Source organism: Pinus tabuliformis, chromosome 3_1 (assembly GCF_031772625.1).
Source record: "Pinus tabuliformis cultivar Carrire ecotype Pingquan chromosome 3_1, CPIR1, whole genome shotgun sequence".
NCBI lineage: Eukaryota > Viridiplantae > Streptophyta > Pinopsida > Pinales > Pinaceae > Pinus > Pinus tabuliformis.
In genome coordinates, this window is record NC_142301.1 from 935,888,936 (window position 1) to 935,906,851 (window position 17,916).

A 17,916-nucleotide genomic window follows, 5' to 3' on the forward strand; every position below is an offset into this window, starting at 1 on the left:
AAAATTATGAGGGCAAGACACACTGGTTATGATTCAAGAGAAACCTTGATCTTCACCTACAGGAATCGGCGCGATTGCCTAACTGACAACAAGTGCCACAAGGGGGTACGACACGACTGTTTTAGAGCAATTTGCACTGGTCGGCACGACTGTCAGAAAATAAAACACGCTGATCAAGGATTTCAAGGAAAAAATAAAAATTTTCAAATATCAAAACCAGACTTGTCACTCTAAATTTTAGAACCAAAGCAGTAAACTAGGAAAAGCACAGAAAACCAAAGGGAAAGGGTGATACAACAAAAGTTCACACAAACCACGAAATGAAAAACAATCAAAAGAGAGGGATGGCTCCCCAGCGGAGTCGCCAATTTGTGGTGTAGGTAAATCTCCTCTGTGGATAGAGGTGATCCCTCTAGCCCTAGAGTGGGTCTAGCCACAAACATAACAACCTAATGAAAACTTCCTTAAACTAGAATCGAATAAGAGGGCCTACCTCTTAGAACGCTACTCCACTTGATGATGACCTTGCTCTTTTGCTCCAACTTCCTTTGTGTTCTTATCCTTCAAATACCTGAAACAAATACACAAGAGACAAAAAAAAACTCAATAACATATAATCACATTCAAATTACTTAAAAAGTCAAGAATCTTAAGCCATTAAATGTAATATGACACTCAATGTAGGAAATAAATCATTAGTTTTATTGATATAAAGCTCAGAAAGAGATACAACCAAAGCCTTGACATTGTAGGTCTCCTCCGACGTATCTGGGTTCCAACACCACTTCTAACATCTCATGGTTAGCCTCAACAATGGGAGTTTAAGGCTTCTTCCCTTTAGTTCCAAACCAAACCAAACACACTATTCTCCCTTTACACACATAAACTAGAAGGCAAAAATCTATAGATATCTTGCTGGTTATTCAAGCTCCAAAAAAGACTAGTTCAACTTGGAAAAGGAGGAGTTTATATAGATTTGATGGAGGGGAGATGGTTCCTCTTATTATGGGAGAGGCCTTATCTCTTGGGTTTGTTCCATCTTAATAGGGGAAAGGAGCCCAAACTGAATTCCTCGGCTCTATCTAGCCCAACCATTTACCAGACTTCCATTATGAAGCTTCTAGACCTGGAAGCTTCGACTCCATATTTAAAAAACTTGCCAAAAGAGGATCAGCGCGAGTGATGAAGGGCTCACTTGTGTCGTACAATGCTAGGCCTAATTTTAAACCCTACAAATCAGCGCGAAGAAGGAATTGAGCACTAGCGCCATCTTGTAAACTGGGATAAAAGGAAGATTCTTGGGAAATTATGCAAAAGGGAAATGTTCTGCCCATGAAGAGGGACATAAGGGCAATCTCTTCATGATGGGAAAGCATGTAAGGTTCAATGTAGAGGACCTCCAAGATCGAGGAATGGGGAGTACAGGTACAGTGACAAAATGTTATGTAACATAGGGTATGGGGTAGTGCCTCGAGAATTTTTTTTTTATGCGGACCCAAAAATGGTGGGCATACCTACCCATGGTTTTGTGCATGGGTTTTGAGCATGGTTTTAAGCATGATGGTTTTCTGCCCATGGTATTTTATAGGTCTGATCAAGGGAACTACGATTATGTTCTAATATAGGGTTAGTGGATTGGGCTTTATGAATGCTTCGACATGTATAAATATGTATTGTAACATTGAAAGGAATATAATGAAAAATCAATCTGGTAGTCCTGATTTTGGGATCCAGGGGAAAATATCTATGTATATTTTTTTTCTTCTGTTCTCGCCATTATTTATTTTTCTATTTGAAGAATTCATTTGTAGATAATTTCTGTACAAAGTTAAAACCTACATTTGGTATCATAGTTGTTTTGGCTTCAAGGGGATGCCTTTGCTGCTGAGGGTTTTTTCTCGAGCCTGTGGTATACCCTGTTACATTGGGAGATCTGCGGGATCGATTCTTGTGGTGAATAGTGGAAAGATATAGATTGATAAATTCAATGGACAAAGTTTTGAGTTGTGGAAGCTTAGGATGAAGGATCTCTTGGTGGATAAATATCAAGCATCGCAATAGTGTAGAAAATCTGATGTAGGTTAACCCGATAATGCAATATAAATCAAAGCAAAATACTATAACCTACTTCTGCTATCAATTTGCGGAAGCTTAAAGATCAAGCTGAACAATATAACCAGAAGAAGAAGAATCAATGTACAATACACATGAAAATACTTTGGGGAAAACCTTAGCTAAAAACTCTGCACTATTGTATTATCATACATGGTGGAAATACATAGGAATTATACAAAGCCTTAGCTCTCACAGCTAGCCAGCTCTCAGTACAATCCTCACAGATGCTCACAGGAAATCTTGGCTTCTCTCAAGCCTTCCTCTCTGCCCTCCAAGCTCCTATTTCCTTGTGTTTTTCCTTGTGGATGATTCTCCTGTTACCAAGTGGAACACTCTCTCACACATTGTCAGAACTGCGCAATCCTCAAGGAATGATGCCTTGACTGCATGCATGGGTTTTCTTTATAAGAAAACACATGCAACTAATAGTACATTTTCCTTGAATTTAATCTCAACTGGGTCTTTCTAAGAATAGACATGCATGAGTTTCTGATGAGGGAATCTTTAGTTAATTGGAGTAGCACTAGTTGGATGCATGCATGCATCAACTGACTGTTAAGTCACTATTAATTCCTCAAACAATTTGGAACTAATTTAACTATAATTAACTTAGTAAACTGAGTTAACTAATTACAACTCAAATATAACTCAATCTTATCTCCTTAATTTAAGGGATAACTCTTGCATGACTTTAGGAAGACTTCTAAATTGAATTTCTCCAACTAATTAATTTGAAACAAATTAATTAATTGTTTCCAAGTAGTTGTTAAGACTAAATTCGATTTTAATTCACAATTTAATTCAAGGAAAAATTAAATTGGAATATTCTTGTTGCCATATTTCAACACTCCCTCTCAACAAGAAAGGGATTATCTGCCACCCTGATCCTGTCTCTATGGAACTCAAATTTACACTTTGCCAATGCCTTTGTCAAAATGTCAGCATCTTGCTCCTCTGTCGAAATATACTGCAGCAAGTGATCCTCCTCGACCTATGAAAAGCCACAGGCAACAAATCTTGCTTTATGCTTGTCCACACTACCATCAGCAGCTTGCTTTACCTTGTAAATCCAATGGGAACTCACAATTGACTTATTCTCCGGTCTCAGAACCATGTCCCAAACCCTGTTATGAACTATGGAGTCATACTCCTCCACCATAGCATCAACCCAAATTGGCTGTTGTGCTTCTTCCTCAAAGGAAGATGGCTCAGTCTCAACACATTCCCTAGCAAGGGCCATGTATCCAATGTACCTCTCAAGTGACCTCCTCTGTCTGTGCTGAGAAGATGGTGCTCCCACATTCTCTTTCGCATCCTCCAACAATCTGTCAGCTTCTCTTGTGCGCTTCCATCCATCTCTAGAAGACTCTGCTTGAGTGGATGTCTCCATTGCTAGAACCTCTTCATGTGGCTACTCCGCATCAGTCTGAGGCTCCTCCTCCTTAGGAACCAATAGTTCCTCCACAGTCTATAGTTGGAGCTCCCTCTCAAGGGAAACTCGCATGGCCTTCTGCTCATCAAACTTGAGATCTCTGTGAACCACTGTCCTTCGACTGGTATGCAAGTACACCTGATAGTTGTGAGGTGTATTAGTGTACCCCAAAAATATCCCCAACTCAGCTGTCGGCTCAAGATTCTTCTGTGCATCCTTTGTCACATGGCAATAAATCGATGATCCAAAGATCCTGAAGTGACCCACATCTGGTCTCTTATTGGAGAAAGCTTCCTCTGGTGTCTTCATCCCAAGTATGCGATACGGGCTTCTATTTTGCAAATAGACCGTTGTGTTGCATGCCTCAGCCCACAAGTGAAGTGGTAGGCCTTGGTCATGCAACATTGCCCATGCAACCCCTACAATAGTTCTGTTCTTCCTCTCGACCACCCCATTCTTCTGTGGGTTATGAGGTGTCGTCAACTCTCGTTTAATTCCTTCCGCTTCACAAAAGTACTTAAACTCTTGAGAGACATATTCTCCACCATTGTCGCTTCTCAAGGCCTTGATCTTCTTCCTTGACTTTTTCTCGACCAAAGCTTTGAACTCACAAAACTTTGTGAAGGTTTGGTCCTTCTTTTGCATGAAATAAATCCAGCATTTACGAGAATAGTCATCAATGAAAATCACATAATACCTTTGCTTTGTTGTGGATGCCATCGATAATGGTCCACACACATCATTATGAACTCGCTCTAAGATAGCCTTTGCTTAACTGTCTCGATCATGAAAGGAAGACTTGATGTACTTTCCCAAGGTACAACCTTTGCATGTGTCAACTTGCTCAAGTTTACCTTTTGGAAGTCCTATAGATATCTGCCGCATTATCTTCAAAGCCCAATGATGCAAATGGCCCAACTGCTTGTGCTACAACTCGCCAATGTCTTGGCTTTGCACCAATTCTACTTTTGTAATCAATTATGCACAATCATCTACCTCTAGTTTATAGAGATTCTTCACCCGAATTTTTATCCTCTTGGTCTGACCCGTGGCTATGTGTCTTAGGAATGCCTTTCCTTTACTGAAGACAACATCGTAGCCTTTGTCCTCCAACATCGTGACCGACACCAAGTTCTTCTTTAGTCCAGGCACATACTTCACATCTGTCAAGGTGATAGGAGCTCCATGCTCCCTCTGAAGAGAAACCATGCCCACTCCTGAAACACTATACCTTCCATCGTCACCCATCTCTATGTGCATCCTGAGGTCTTTCTCCTCCAAGGCACTAAATAAATATTTATCACCGGTCATGTGGAATGAGGCTCCACTGTCAAGATACCAGACACAACCCATCATCGATGACACCATTCATGCGATGAGGGTAAAGTCCATTTCAAACTGAGAGGCTAATGCCTCACCTTCCGATCCTTCGAAGGATCCCTTATTGGACTTCTTCGATGGGAAATTAGTCGCATAATGTCCCATCTCGTGAAAATTAAAGCATCTTACTTTAGACATGTCACTCTTCTTCCCTCCATGAGAAGAATTCAATTCAAAATGGGAAGCCTTCCCCTTCCCTTTTCTTTCCTTACTTGCTAAGGCCATATCTTCTTCATCATCATCCTTGGATGAAGAACCATCTCGTGTGCTCCTCCTGATCTCCTCTTACATAAGATCTGACCACAGTCGTTCCCAATCTGACAGTTTCTCCCTTACATTCACAAAGTCCTGGTAGCTATTCCAACTCTTTGGAAGGCCAAGGAGAGCGTGGATCACCATATCATCATCAACAATAGTTATTCCCACACTACCAAGCTCATCTTTGTAGGTGGTGAGCTTGTTCAGATATGTGGAAATAGTATCGCCCTTCTCCATCTTGATTCTTCGAAGCTTATCCTTGAGTGCCAATTTCCCCTGGTCGCTACTGTTCTAGTAGAGGTCCTTCAATGTCTTCCACATTGAAAATGGAGTATCCTTCCCATGGAGACTTGATACAATATGGTCTCGAACTCCCTCAAAGATGATCCATCTTGCCTTTGCCACACACTTTTTCCACCCAGCCAACTCTTGTGCATTAGTTGAAGCTGGCTTTCAGATTTCTTGATCAACGAATTCCTTCAAGCCATTGTCTTCTAATACAACCTCCATTCTATCTTTCCATGCTATGTAATTCAAGCTACGTTCCAAGGCATACTCGAGTGTCAAGCCATAGAATGCCATTGGCCAACCTTGAAGTATGATATGAATTCAATTTGCACCTGCAACCCCGAACTTCAAACTTCGAATTCTCTTCTAAGTATACTTTTCATAACTTCGATACCTTGTAGAAAATTTCTACAAATCCAACTCTGATACCATGTAGAAAATCTGATGTAGGTTAACCCGATAATGCAATATAAATCAAAGCAGAATACTATAACCTACTTCTACTATCAATTTGTGGAAGCTTAAATATCGAGCTGAACAATATAACCAGAAGAAGAAGAATCAATGCACAATACACATGAAAATACTTTGGGGAAAGCCTCAGCTAAAAACCCCACACTATTGTATTATCATACATGGTGGAAATACATAGGAATTATACAAAGCCTTAGCTCTGACAGCGAGCCAGCTCTCAGTACAATCCTCACAGATGCTCATAGGCAATCTTGGCTTCTCTCAAGCCTTCCTCTCTACCCTCCAAGGTCCTATTTCCTTGCGTTGTTCCTTGTGGATGATTCTCCTGTTACCAAGTGGAACACTCTCTCACACACTATCAGAACTGCGTAATCCTCAAGGAATGATGCCTTGACTGCATGCATGAGTTTTCTTTATAAGAAAACACATGCAACTGATATTACACTGTCCTTGAATTTAATCTCAGCTGGGTCTTTCTCATAATAGACATGCATGATTTTCTGATGAGGGAATCTTCAGTTAACTGGAGTAGCACTAGTTGGATGCATGCATGCATCAACTGACTGTTAACTCACTATTAATTCCTCAAACAATTTGGAACTAATTTAACTCGACTTAACTTAGTAAACTGAGTTAACTAATTACAACTCAAATATAACTCAATCTTATCTCCTTAATTTAAGGGATAACTCTTGCATGACTTCAAAAAGACTTCTAACTTTAATTTCTCCAACTAATTAATTTGAAACAAATTAATTAATTGTTTCCAAGTAGCTGTTAAGGCTGAATTCGATTTTAATTCACAATTTAATTCAAGGACAAATTAAATTGGAATATTCTTGTTTCCATATTTCAACAAATAGATATGGGTACCCAACGACAATGTCAGCAGAATATTGGGTGAAGTTGGATTAGAAGGAAAAGAGCACAATCTGGTTATGTATCTCAGATTCAGTATTGTTGAATGTATAAGGGGAAGCTACAATGAAGGATTTTTGTGACAAGTTAGGGACTTTGTACCAATCTGTCTCTCGTGAACAAATTGTTCTTGTGGAAAAAAGTTGTATAGCCTAAGGATGAAGGATGGATATTCGGTAATAGATCAGTTGAATGCCTTTAATACTGTGGTAAGCCAGTTGTTATGTGTTGATATAAAAATTCTGGATGAAGATAAGTGCATCAGTTTGTTGTGTTTTCTACCATATTTGTGGGATAGGCTGGTTGTTGCTATAGGTAGCAATACAAATACCTTGAATTTTGATGAAATATTCTCATCCTTGTTGTCGTAGGATATAAGAAGGAAAAATATGAAGAGCCAGAATGGAAATGGATTGTCTGTAAGAGGACAGTCTTAGAACAAAAATATAAATAATTCCTGGAGATCTAAATCTCTAGGAAAACCTGTAAAGGTATCTTAGAAATGTGGAAAAGAAGGGAACTACAAAAAGGATTGTAAATCTAAAACTCCTAAGAAAGGAAACAAATAAGATGATGCTCCTTCTGTAGAGGAGAAAACCACCTTAGATGAAAGTGAGGATGTGTACTTGTATTCTTCTTCAAGTACACATGTAGATCATGAGGCATGGTTGATTGACTCAGGTGTATCCTTTCACTTCAATCCCCATAGGCATTGGTTCTATGAGTACGATAAATATGATGGTGGTGATGTCTTCTTAGGGGATGACAGGAAGGCTAGAATCATCAAACACAAAAAAGTCACGCTGAATTTGCAATGTGGAAGGATTAGAAAACTTTCCGGTGTTTTGCATATTCCTGCATTGGCCATAAATATGATTTATATAAGAAAGATGGATGATGCAGGTGTAAAAATAATGTTCAATAAAGATACCTGCAAGATGGTTCGAGGAGCATTGGTTTTGATGTGGGGAGTTCAAATTAGAAATCTGTACAAGATTCTGGGTAGCACTGTTATTGATGGGTGCAACAGTTCTATGGTTCCTGAAAGTGGGGCAGAAAACCTAGTGGTCTCTAGAGAAAAGACCATGCTATGTCACCCAAGGCTTGGAAATATTGGAGAGAAGGGCCTTCATATACTGCATGGTAACGGTATGATAGAAGGTATGTCTAATTTCTCTCTGGATTTCGATTTTTGTGAAAATTGTGTATATTGGAAGTAGAATTGGGTGAGTTTTCCCTCAAGTGCTGAGAGGGAATAAAGGATATTAGAGCTTGTGCACAATGATGTATTTGGACCTATGTTGGTTCCATCACTGGTTAAGTCTATGTACTATGTCTCATTTATAGATGTCTTCTCGAGGAATACATGGATATATTTCCTCATGAAGAAATCTGAAGTCTTTGACAAGTTTAAATAATTTAAGGTTATGATGGAAAATCAAATAGGGAAGAAGATTAAGGTGTTGAGGAGAGATAATGGCGGAGAGTTTTTCAAGAAGGAACTTGAAGAGTTTTGTAAGAAGTGTGTCATAGCATGACAAAATACTATTCCATACAGACCTCAACAAAATGGTGTTGTAGAAAGAATGAACATGACATTGATGGAAAAGGCAAGAAGCAAGTTCAATGGCGTTGAATTAGGGCAGGAATTATGGGCAGAGGCAATGTATACTGCATGTTACTTGTTTGACATATCACCTTCATCAACATTGGAGGATAAGACTCCACATGAGGTATGGACTGGTAAGAAATCCTCTCTTTCACATCTAAGGGTATTTGGATGTGATTCATAAGTACATGTTCCAAAAGAAAAAATAACCAAGTTAGATAGTAAATTTGAAAGGTGCATCTTTATTGGGTATAAATATGGTTTAAGAGGTTATAAGCTTTGGAACCCAGAAACAAGGAATGTTGTGTATAACTGAGATGTGGTTTTTAGAGAGGTGAAAGCTGTTATTAAACATGAAGTCCTACCAAAGGAACCTGGGAAGATAGTGTTTGAACTAAAGGAGGAAGAATTAGACTCTACAGCAGAATAAGAATCAGAAGAGGAAGAGCCACAAACTACAGTTTTGAGAATATCGGTTCGAGAGAGAAGGCAACCAGAGAGGTATAGTCCATCTACTTTCTATTCAAATTTTTCTTTATTTATTACCGATGATGATCCCAGAATTGTCAGGGAGGTAGTGGATTCAAAGGATATCGAACTTTGGAAAGAGGCCATGGTTGATGAAATGGCATCTTTGGACAAAAATGAGGCTTGGGATTTGGTGGAGTTTTTAGGTGGAAGGAAACCCATTGGAATCAAATGGGTGTTTAAGAAGAAGATGAATGCATAAGGCAAGGTGGAGAAATACAAATCTCTGTTGGTAGCAAAAGGTTATTCCTAGGTGTCGGGAATTGATTTTGGTGACATATTTTCTCCTATTTCCAAGTTAGCTTCTATTAGATTACTTTTATTTGTTGCTGCCGCATTTGATTTTGAGATAGAACAGATGGATGTGAAGACAACATTTCTTCACAGGGATTTGGAAGAATAGATCTCTATGAAGCAACCTGAAGGCTTTGCGGTGAAGGGTAAGAAAGAACTTGTACACAGGTTAAAGAAGTCTTTGTATGGGTTAAACTAGTCACCAAGGATGTGGTATCAAAAATTTGATACATATATATGGGGACTTGGCTTCACAAGGAGTGAAGCAGATCATTGTGTGTATTTTAAATTAGTTTGTGACCATGTTATTTATTTGATTTTGTTTGTGGATGATATTTTGCTGATTGGAAATAACAAAGAAATTATCTAAGATTTGAAGACCCAATTGTCCTCCGAATTCAATATGAAGGATCTTGGTGATGCAAACTATATTTTTGGAATAGAAATTAAATGAGATCAGGAAAAAGAGGAAGCTCTAGTTAAACCAAAGAAGTATGTCGAGACAATATTGCAGAGGTTTTATGTAGGATAGTAAACTAGGGAAGGTTCCTATTCCTGTAGGTGTAAAGTTATTTATTGAACAATGTCCCAATACATAAGAAGAGGAAGAGGACATGTCCCATGTTCCATATGCGAGTGAAGTTGGTATCTTGATGTATGCAATGGTCTATACTAGACTGGATATTTCACATGGAGTGGGAATATTGAGCCAGTTTATATTAAAACCAGGGAAATAGCATTGGAAAACAATGAAGCATATTTGCAGGTATTTGCGTGGAACTAGTGATTATGGTCTGTGCTACCAAGGGAGACCAGGATTAGACAAAGTTTTGGACATCTGTAGATTTGTTAATGCAGACTGGGCTAGAGATCTAGATCAAAGAAGATATACAAGTGGGTATGTCTTTAACCTATTTGGAGAAGCAGATAGTTGGGAGAGCAAGAGACAGTCTGTAGTGGCTCTTTCAAATACAAAGGCTAAATACATGACGTCCACTCATGCAAGCAAGGAAGAAATTTGGTTGCAAAGATTGTGTTCAAGTATGGGGTTGGTACAATGGGCTATAAGGATAGACTATGACAACCAAAGTGAAATTTTCTTGGCAAAGAACCCTGCTTATCATTCAAAGACAAAGCATATCGATGTTCAATATCACTTTGTGTGGGATATGGTTGAGGAAAAAAAGGTGTTGTTGGTAAAGTTGGACACTTTTAAGAATGTTGCAGATGCATTGACGAAGAACTGAGAAGTTTTCTTGGTGTAGAGAAACAATGGGCATTGCAGGCCTAGATGAATGAATCATCTCTCTTGTGACCCCTTGTGTGGAAAGAAAACAACAAGTGGGAGAATGTTGGGTGTGTGTTATATTCTTTCCATGACTAGCTTCAAGTGATATATGTTGTACCGAGCGTAATGGGGGATGTCATAGGGGGGCGAAAACCCCCCTTATCTAGGGGTTTGTAGGGGGACGGTAGCCCCCCTATATGGGTCTAGGGTAGCAACCCAGGATTTTTTTTTATGCAGACCCAAGGATGGGGGGTGGACCCAAAGATGGTGGACATACCTACCCATGGTTTTGTGCATGGGTTTTGCACATGGTTTTTGGCATGATGGTTTTCTACCCATGGTATTTTGTAGATTTAGTCGAGGGAACTATGGTTATGTTCTAATTGAGGGTTAGTGGATTGGGGTTTATGAATGCTTTCACATGTATATATATGTATTGTAACATTGAAAGGAATATAATGAAAAATCAATTTGGTTTCGGGATCCAGGGGAAAAACTCTGTGTATATTTATTTTTTGTTCTCACCATTTTTTATATTTTTGTTTGAAGAATTCGTTTGCAGGTACTTTCTATATAGGGTTAAAACCTACATAAATGTCTTCTTTTTTTCTTCTCAGGTAATGCCAAATTTTGCTTCCAAGATTGTTTCTGGTGTGCTTCTAGTTTGGCTTCCATTGTTGCTTCCTTTTTTGCTTCTTAGGTAACAACAAGTTTTGCTTCCAATATGCTTTTGGTGTGATCCTAATTTGGCTTCCATTGTTGCTTCCTTTTTTTCTTGTAGAATTGCTTCCTTGTTAGCCTCATGGTTTGCTTCCTTTTAGTTGCAAGGTTTGCTTCCTATTTAGCACTTGGGTTTGCTTCTTTTTTAGGTCTAGGTTTTTCTTCCTTTTAGTGTTTGGATTTTATTCTTAATTAACCTCCAATTTTTCTTCTTGTTAAGAAACCAATTTAGCTTCCTATTTATAGCTAGTAATAGCTCAAAGTATGGCTGCCACTTTAATGTCAAATTTTACTTCCATTTTAGAGCCACATTTTGCTTCCATTTTAGCAACTCATGATGCTTCCATTATAACTTCCATTTATTAATTATATATATATATATATATATATATATATATATATATATAAATTAGTTAAGTCTATCATGCCTCTTAAATAACTTATATGATTATAGAGTCAGTCATATTTCATTTGGAATATTTTATAACATACCATTTATAAAGAATTTTTTGGGAAATGGACATCCATACAAACTAACAGCATTTTTTTTAGCTATAACCAATATTTTTATATTATTAATAAAGAAAAATGCTGGTTGTGACCAACTACACATAATGCAGGCTCAGATTCACATTATAGAGGTTTCCAGAGCAAATCTCTTTCATGTAGGCTTATAGTTACATACTATACCACACCATTGGAATAAAATAACAAGGTAATTTTTTAAAAAACTATAATCAATATTTTATATTATTAATAAACAAAATTGTTGGTCCGTAACTAACTACACATAATGCAGGCCCAGACAATACATGTCCAAATGATATAAATAAAAATGATACAACTCAATATGGTACTACAAGTGAAAACGATACATATGATAATAAACATGAAAAGAAGCATCATAATGATTTATCAACAATGATTCATGATGAAGTCTATATGTTCAATGTCACTGGATACTACCAGCAAATTGCTCATCATCATCATCATGTCTATCATGATCATAATCAATGCCATCACCTGCCTCGATGTGTTGTCCATCCACCTCATCATCATCATCTCAATTCGCTGAACCATACCCAACATAATCTGGATCGATCTCAGGATCAACCCGATCTTCTAAAAGACCCGTATTTTGCAAAAAAAATAAAAACATTCAAAATGTAAAGTTATTATTTATTTCATGCAATATTTAATATTTTTGTTATATTTCTAATATTAAAACATATGAAGCGAAACCATAATCATATTACGTCATATCCAAGTGCACATATATACCATAATAAAATTTCAGTTAAGTTACAACTAAGATGTCATTCTGATGATGTAGAAATGCAAAAAATTTAATAAACGTTAGTAAAGATCATAAAAAAATTTGTTATACAATTTACTTGTCATTCTTAATTTCTTGTGTTGCAAATGCATAGGTATTGGGTGACTTTAAGGCCCCCATATAAAATAGATTGTTCCCCACAGCTTTTGAGGAAACGAAGATGGTTACCCAACCCAGGGATGAATCTAAGGAGGTAAGTATAGTGGCTATACTTAATAAGACGGGGGGCACGAACATAAGTTGTGCTACCTTTCAAGAAGACAATTAACCCAAGTATGTGATTCTTTTTTTTTAATGTGAAAATTAATTTTTTTGTTATTCCTTAAAATAAATAAAAAAGTACAAGTTATTTTTACAACTTAACAACTTTTGACTAAAAATGCTTCCAATGTAACAACACAGAGTTGAATATTTCAAGATTATTTGAGAAAAAAATGTTTACAATCATCCATAGAGCCAAAGAAACATAAAATTTTGAACCCGAAGAGTCTGTATCGACTAATGTAATTGGAAAGTTACAAACAATGAGAACCAAAACAATGAAAATACTAATAGATTTCTCAAGAACTGGAACTTTCCATAACCCAAGTAAGAGTTAATGGAAAGGGGTGTTACCCCTTATGTATATAAATAAAGACTGATGTACATAGGTTAGGATTGAGTAGGTAGCAGAGTTGGAAAACTAGATTATTGACCCAACCTGTTAGAGAGGTATAAAGTAAACCACCTGGGCATGTTGGAAGGAAGAAGTATGAGCTAGAGGCAAGTCCATGCAATGGGTATTCTCAAAGATAGATAGCACATCATGTTGGGGGTAGCCCTAGTGAAGAAAAACTGTGTGGAAAAATTAAGATGGGAGTTGGGAGTCATAGCCTTGTAGTTCAAATGCACTAGTGGTAGTGTACTCTAGCATGTGGAACCTCAAAAACTCAGGCAGAGGTTAGAACTGCGTGATAGAAATTATATAGAAATGACCATTCCCCACATGGAAATCCAAGCTGAGAAGAGAGAAAATGGTTGGGAAGGTTGTCGAATCTAATTTGAGTTATAGGAGAGAGCACACAAGTAGTTAAGATGAACCATGGATTATCGAGAAGATGGGACCAAATATGGATAATATTGAGGTAAAAATATAAAGTAAGTTAAAACTAACTAGGACAAGATATGTGGCACATGTAAACCATCTCATCAGGCTAAGTCGAAGGAGGATATTTCACATGGCTTGAATAGAGATAATGATTTGTATATGTGAAACATAATGATTGAACCAATGTCACAATCATATAGAAGAATGGAACAAGAAGCGTTAAGTGCTATAAAAAAACACCCGAGGGACAAATAATGAACAAAGAAGTGTTGAGAGGAATTTTTATAGCAGTAGAGAATTAGAGGGGATGAGGATCGTTCATGTTTGAAGTGGGACGAGTAACGCAAGGGTGGCACGAAGAGGGAGGAATATAATGAAACACATAGAGGGAGCTAAAGGAGGAATGAAAAATATTAAGGAAATGACAAGAGAAGGGCCCCCAAGTATTGGTGATGGTAAGGTGACGTGTGATGAGCCCCAAAAATGGATGATTATTTGGGCTCATTCAACCTCCTAATTCGACTTAATCCACCATTCTCATTAGTTTATTGCATGTTTTTGATTATATTTATGCTAATAGAGTGAATTGGGTTAGTCATTATGCCAACAAGTCTAATGGGTGCTTTGTGTAGCCTTTTTGGTCAATTTGGAGACAAAATTGAAGGTCTTAATGAGCACATGGCAGACAAATTCGTGGAAGAACAAGGGAGAGGATTTGTAGGAAGGTGTCCCCTTCATTTATGGGCCCTTACCTCGAATTCTCCACCATCAGCTCGGAGTTTAAGGGCCACCAAATCAATTAGCACAAGGGCAGCCAAGCAAGTCAAGTAGGACTGTTGTTAACTACAAGTTTTGGGCAGTCGAGTCCCTAAAGTCTAGGAGGACTGTTGGGTCCTCAATTTGTATAAATAAGAAGGCTTAGGGCCTCATTTTGGTTAGCTAGTGGTTAGTCATTTTGTAGCCAATGGTTAGTCATTTGGTAGGCAGAAGTTAGCTAGTTTGTATTTCGATTTTTAGGCAATAGATTAGCTTTGCTTTTAGCTCATTTTCAAGTTCTCCTTGTGGACAGTTTTGATGTAACTCTTCTTTTCTTGCTCAATAAAGATGAATCCAGATTTTCACCAGCTCTAAATCTCTCTTAGGAGGCTATATCTCTTGGGGTTGGGCCCATCTCAAGCGGCCAATACCTCCTTTGATTATCTTTATGTGTTTTTGCTGCATTCTTAGAATAAAATCTGCTATTTAGATTTAAATGTTGTGCTGTTATTTAAGTTGCTCTTGATGATTAAAAAGGTTCTTCATGTTCAGATTTACTTGATTGGTTAATCACAGGGATAATATTTAGAAAAAGGCTACCAAGTACTTTGGATCTCACCTCTCCCTCAGTGGAATCATGAGCTGGGACCCATGTGACTTTGCTGCCAACAAAAACACTATCTTTTTGCTTCACCATGCAATTAATAGTGTTGGATTCTTAGTTGTCGAACTTGATATCAGTTTTCATTGCATGCTTCAGTTTATGATTGCTTAGTTGCATAGTCATTTCACGTATTTCATTTCGAATAAACTTCTGTTCATTTCCTTTTGCTGTTAGGTCAGATTAGAGTAAAGTAACTAGGTCATAGGTTTTATAAGTGTTTGTTTGGTCAGTTTGAAAAACCACTTGCAGAGTACCTGTTATCCTTCCTTACCTGCCCATACTCCATCCAACCTACCTGCTTCACCCTTCACTTAGAACCCTTACCTTACATTTTCCTCATCCGCTTACTTTGCCATGATTCTCATATTCTTGTGCAACATCGTTTCATCCCTCCTTGAACAGATCTCACCATCTACGCCACTCCTCAACTCCATCCTCCAAGTCTTGAACTCCCCTACACCCCTATTTCACCTCCATACTCATTCCTCCACCTTTTTTCCTCCATCCATGCTTCAAAACCCCATTTCTGAACATCCTGTAGAAAAATTACAGAACATCCTGTAGAAATCCTAAACATCCTGTAGAACCCTTGCAGACTTCCTGTAGAAGCTCAGGAATGAGGTTTCTTGATAGCCAAACTCTGTGAAACTCTCTGGAAGGGTGTTAGGGACTCCTTAGACCCTCTCTGAACCTTCCCGACCTCTTCCAAGCATTTCTCCTCCTTGATCCACCTCTGCACAGTAAAAAATAGTTAAAAGCACATGCATGATAATTCCAACAACTTAGTCAAAAATACAAAAAGATGTTTTCTTCAGATAGAGGTAGTCTAGACACATGTATTTTACCTTCATAGAAGTAATGGCATCTCTTTCAATAGTTTGCATGCTCTCCTTTGCGTCAGTAGGACTAGCTGGTAGAATTAGGGTTTGCGTTTCTTTTTGGCTTTCAGATTCTTTTTGCAATTAGATTAGCTTCCTTCGAGTTAGCTTTCATCCATCAATTAAAAAGCTTCTTCTAAGAGCTCATAGAAGTTGGCTTAATCTCCTAGTGGACTTGTGCCAGCTGACCAAGTGACAGCTGCGGCAAGAGCTAGTACTTGTGAATACAGCACTGTCGCTTCCAAGTTTGTTACGAACTACCGGGTTGATAAAATTAAAGAAGGGAGTTCCAGGAGTTGTAGCATTATTGCTACAATACTGGAGCCCACCAACGTGACTATGGAATAGGAGATTACATCGAAAGAGCTTGGGATGGGAAAACGAGAAAAGGAGATTTCGTCTAAAGGAGGTGGTTAGTTTACATCAAGTGGCCTAGACAAGGGAGGGTCTCCTCCACTCACAAGGATGGTTTTCACTTTATGCTATAGTCTCATAAGTTAGTTTATCCCAAGACAAATTTTGGGAAGGCTTTGTAAATATATTCAGTAGATCGGTGTTGGGATAGTCTCTATTATGAGGGCTATCATAGTTGGATAACTGATTTCCCCCGTGCATGATGGCATGGTGCAGGGACATAAGAGGAAAAACCCTACTTTGGTGAGTGGATGGAATTTCAAACACCTCAAGGGCGCATGGTGGATGCACAAAAAAATATGAACCACCCCATCACAATGACCCTCATGATATCGTGGAGAATACTAGAGGATTGAAATCTGGCCACTACTCACCGGAGGAAGGGGTAGGTGTGGCAATAAGAAAGGGGAAAGGGTCAAGGATAGACATAGAACTCAACCCTGGAGAAAAAATGGTGCAAGGATTATTTTTCCAAGAATGTCGTTGTGGAGAGGGGCAATGTGGCACTCCCCCCTGACCGCCCTACAGTTGTTGTACTAGAAGCTTGAAGAAAATATTAGAAAGGATAGAAGTTACCAGATCTATGGGGATAGAAGGAGGACTGAGTGGCTCGAGGTTTTTTGTGTTGGGGGCTTGTTGGAGCCCAATTTTTTTTTTGTAAAATTTTGCTAACTTTAGTGAAATTTACAAATAGTTAAGTAGTTATAGAATTTTTGATAGCTACCATTGTAAATTTTTTACATTATAGTATTTAAAATACATGAGAGCCACTAGAAAAGGGCTGAGAGTTTTGGAATTTTAAGAACTAGTGTAATCATTTTGGCTTACTTGGAGAGAATAATAAAGGTCACCAGGTTGATTCCAGTATATGTTAGTGTATTCCATATTCATTTTTCTACTATGAAGCATGTGTATGATCGTAATAGATTTATTTGAGCAATTTACAGATTTATTTTATGTATCCTTAATGGTTACAAAGAATACATGTATGTTCTGTTCAAAGACATATTAATAGGTTCTCCACTACTTCTGCTCTTACATGCTTAATCTAAATCATTCATACTTTCATCTAAGACTTTTAAATTTGTATCCTTTTAAAGGCCCAAATTATAAACCCTAGTCTCCTTCCATTTCTTCTTTCCCACAGAATAATTAACTTCTTTAATTGCTAATATAAGGCCAATCTGGGCATAAATATTCATCTCCAAGGTTAAGTTCTATCACAGAAGGGAATATATCATCTCTAGGCATATATTAACCAATTTTTGTTGGCATTGTGACTAATGTGTTATCCTTAATGGAAACCTACTTGATAATGATCTCAACATGATGTTATGCAAATTCTATAGGTAAGATAGACAAAAGAATATTAGCTCAGAGACAGAGGAATAATAAAGGTGAATTTTAGGAAAGTATACGCGGTTCTTGTGAAGAAAAGTCATGTACATACACAGGTATGGTGAAGAGAAGTCACATA